The 4,056-nt window shown below is 46.7% G+C and overlaps 1 long non-coding RNA gene across 1 annotated transcript; it reads left to right on the forward strand.

Annotated features, from left to right (window-relative positions):
• Positions 1 to 201: 201 nt before the first annotated feature.
• On the forward strand, positions 202 to 3,344 carry LOC113599206 (uncharacterized). The gene is made up of 3 exons (XR_003419934.2): positions 202 to 1,385; positions 2,538 to 2,718; positions 2,801 to 3,344. It is a non-coding gene; the product is annotated as an uncharacterized LOC113599206 (long non-coding RNA).
• Positions 3,345 to 4,056: the final 712 nt, after the last annotated feature.

Genomic DNA, 4,056 nt, shown 5'->3' on the forward strand with positions numbered 1-4,056 from the left:
ATGTGCTTGGGTTTAGGAGAGGAGAAGGTCCTGGCAACTTGGTTCTTCCCTTACAGCCACTGAGCCCTGACTCCATTCCATTCATCAAGGATACAAGAGAATCTGCCACTCACACATCATGTAAGGGTGACGGGAAAACAGAGACCCTTGAGGCATGGAATCCACAGGGTGCTTCAGGAGGTGAAACAAATAGAGAAAAACAAAGAGTCTTAGAGCATGAAAAACACCACCAAAACTTAAGAAGACTCATGAAGTTGTGGGTAGGAAGGTCAGAAAAGACTTGTGCGTTTTGGAGGAGAAGGTGTTACAGGTGTCAGGAACAGTATGGATCAGAGCAGGGAGGCAGGAAAGCTTCACCTTTATGTGAGAACAAGGCAGGGTCTAATTTGGTTGGGGCAAACTAGGATAAGAAAGGTTGCTTTGGGCTACCAATGGAGAGAGGAAATGAAAAACGAAGGTGAGACTTGGCACGTTGTCGACAGGCAACAGAGGGTCACTAAAGGTACCTAAATGGGGATATTGGAGGTCAAATCTTGTTATATTTTAAAGCTAAGAGAATCTAGTGGGTAAGGAAGACAGAGGAGTCCAAGATTACAGCATATTTTTCTACCTGGGTGACTGAGGACATGGTGATATTTGCCAGAAATAGACAAGTCAGAAAAAGGGACTGGTTCAGTAACAGAAATTGCTCTGCCGGGACAGTTTTGGTGGCAAATGCCAGTGAGTCATCCCAGTGGCAGTGACCTGCTAGCTGTTGGAAATGGAGGTGCCAGAGAGAGAGGCTGAGGACAAGGATATGGATTAGGAGCTAGCTCCAAAGACAGTCATAGAATGGGAATGTATCATGGCACAGGAAGGGACCGAGGGAGAAGGGAAGAGGGCTAAGGCTAGACCTTGGCAACAGAACACTGATGGGAAAGACGGAAGAAGAGGAGCCTGAGGAAGGCTAAAGAGGAATAATTACTAATGAGGAGAAGTAAGGCAGTTCCATGTCATGGAAACCAACAAAAATGGAGACGTCAAGAGGGTAAGACCCAAGAAAAGCCAGTGACCTCGGAGAGGCGTCCGCATATAGTTCTGGGATGAGGCCATATCGCCAGGTCCAAATAATTTTTGAATTATATGGAAAAAAACCCCCAGACTGTGTGAGGACCACACGTTTAAGAATAAGGGAAAATAAGGAGTGAGAGAGTAAGGTAGTGCAAGGAGGAGGTGGCTCAAAGGGTTATGGGAAACCTGAGGTGCTTTGTAGAATGAAGGGAAAGACGTGCCGTGAGCTCACTCAGTCCCGCCTACCTTCCTAATGCAGGAAACTAAGATCAGAAAAGAGAACAAGAGAAGGAGGCTGGATGGTTTGCCGGATACCAGAATATGAAGAAATTGATGTGAGTGGCAGAAACGGGGAGTGGGAGAAGGCATATATAAACTCATCACTGAGAAAACAAAGATTAATTACAAAGTAGAATCAGTTGATTATGAACTGAATACTGAACCAGTTAAGATAGCTTAACAGAAAACATTTATTCTTAAGGCACGCAACTTAGACGAAATTAAATATATTTGAAATGCTGGGGAGGCAAAGGGGAAGCAGGTCATATTTCTCCAACCCAGTCCTTGATCAGTGCTGTGACTTTCTGGGAGTTCCTGACACCTCTCCATCTCAGAGTCTCACCAGCATAGTAGGGATGGTAACACTTCCCAAGGTTGTTGCATTGTCCTAAGGACTGGATGAGACATTCAGGAACCTGAATGCATGAGAGCTGTTATCCCAGTGTTTTCCACGTTGTAAGCAGGTGCTCAGTAAATACTGGTTATCATTGCTATAAGCATTTCTTGGCTGTGTGTTAGTGCAGTCTCGGGGGGAGTCGTTTGGCAACTGGGGCCCCGGGATTTAGCTGGACAAATGCTAACACTTGCCCTGGATAGATAAGTGCGGCTAATATAAAAACGAATGATTGTATGTGACTTCACAAAAGAGAAAAGGGAAGAGAAGGGGGAGACTAGAGAAATAATAGTGTGTGTGTGTGTGTGTGTGTGTATGGTACAACTAGGGAAAGACCGCACTCGATGACTGGTAGAAATGGACGCCACTGAGCCACTGCACAGTTGGCTTCAGTACCGGAAACCCAACCAAGTTGTGGCTTCCCAGTTTGCGCTTGTGAATATTGGTGCCCCTTTTCAACTCCCCAGGCAAGGCTGCAAACATATAGTCTAGAGTCTCTCTCATTTCGACTTTGTAGCAATGCCCTTCTAAGCAATGCCTACAGATTCCCCTCCTGCCTGCCCCCTACCTCAAGAAATGAGAGGACTACTGAGAGCATCAGCCCCAAAGATTTGGTGTTCGGCTCAAATTCATGATCTACCTTCTCCAAGTGTCAGCTTTCTCCTCTCTGATGATGACCTACTATGCACCATTTTGACTGTCTATGGACTTACAGAACTTACCTTTCCAAGCGGGTGCTCTTCTGGGGTATGGTGATCAAGTATGCATTGATCTCACCCAGAACCTTCCCTCTTTTGCATCATGTTTTTTCCAGCCCAAGGATGCCTTCACCCTGCCTCATGAGGCAGCTTCTCTTTGGCACCACTCCTCCCTTCAGCCATGATGTCGGAGTTCCTGAGCCCTGCCTCGTGTGCATGAGGTCTGACCGGTGGGGAGGCGGGTAGAGTGAACGCTGAACCCCAGGTGTCACGTGGCATGGCTCGCGGTGCTGCAAGGTGAGCTGTGGGTCATCTGGGGCCAGCTCTGAATCCCAGACTACTTTCCCCTTAACTACCTTCCCCTTGCTATCTCTTTCAGAGTGCGTGGGGGTGGAAATGCAATCTCATTGAAAAATTAACTGAAACAGCCGCTGGCAAGCTCCGCTACAAAGTAACTTCATGCATTTCAGTCTTCAAAATGACTTTTGGACAATCTTTTGTTTATCTCCAGCATTGCTCTTCTCCATTAGCAGAAAGATACACACGCATTAGCTTGTGTGTATCTACAGGGACGTCTCCCTCTCTCTCCCCCTACTCTTTCCACCCTCCCCACCCCCAAAAGCTGACGTGTTAATTAGTGGGGATAGTGCATTGTTCAAATTGTCACAATGTGTGAAGAAGCCAGCCTGAAGATGAGGTAGGCCATCAGCATGAATTCCGTTCTCCAGGAGAGATGGGAAATTCTTGCGGGCCGGAGAGAGTAATCACTTTATTTCAGTCTCAGCTGCATACCGGGTTTCGTCGGCTACTGTAAGGTTGAGTAATCCCAGATTGCTAGGGCTGCTCTCCCATGCATTAAATGAGAGAATATGCAAATACTAGGTAACCTGTAAGTCCTGAATAAAGGTTATCCTTTTATCCTAGTTTTCCTCAATAATATATTTTGAATTTGTTACATGGGAATTTATCTAATGTCAAATAAGTCGGTGGAGTTCTGGACCATCTTGATCTTTCCTGATCTCCCTGGAGTCAATCAACAATCCTGGGGTAACGGGTGGGGATGAAACATGGGGGTCCCAGAGCCAATACCTACAAATACACACAGAGGTCATGGGGGATAGCTCCTGGGAGGATGCCAGCAGAATTCCTGCTTCTTCGTGAGAGATACTCATTTATCCATAAATCGTTTGTCCACGGCCTTGTTGCTTGGTGACCTGTGTGGCTGAGCCATGCGGTAAAGGTGGTGACAAAGATCTACCTCCTCCAGGCTCCTTGCACTTGGAGGAAGGACATCTCCTCCTGAGGCCCACCCTCTGCCTCCCAGCTCCTCAGTCAGTCTGAAACTTGTCCCTCCGATCGTCGTCGCATTCCATTTGTGATCACGTGTCACCTGGTTCCTTTTCTCTATTTACTATTCCTTAGCCTTCTCTGCTCTTTGAAAACTGAGGGAGGGTTGAGTTGCCGTGGCAACCCCCTACCCCCACCTCTCTTCTGTTTCTCAACAATTTTTCTACATTTTAATAAAATCACTATTTATAGTGTGCAAAGCTTCATTCCCCTCCACCGCAGCTCTGCAAGGGAGATTTCCTGTCTGACCAGAATACTAATGACTAAAACATGGCTTTCCAGTGAGGC

Source organism: Acinonyx jubatus, chromosome C1 (assembly GCF_027475565.1).
Source record: "Acinonyx jubatus isolate Ajub_Pintada_27869175 chromosome C1, VMU_Ajub_asm_v1.0, whole genome shotgun sequence".
Taxonomy (NCBI): domain Eukaryota; kingdom Metazoa; phylum Chordata; class Mammalia; order Carnivora; family Felidae; genus Acinonyx; species Acinonyx jubatus.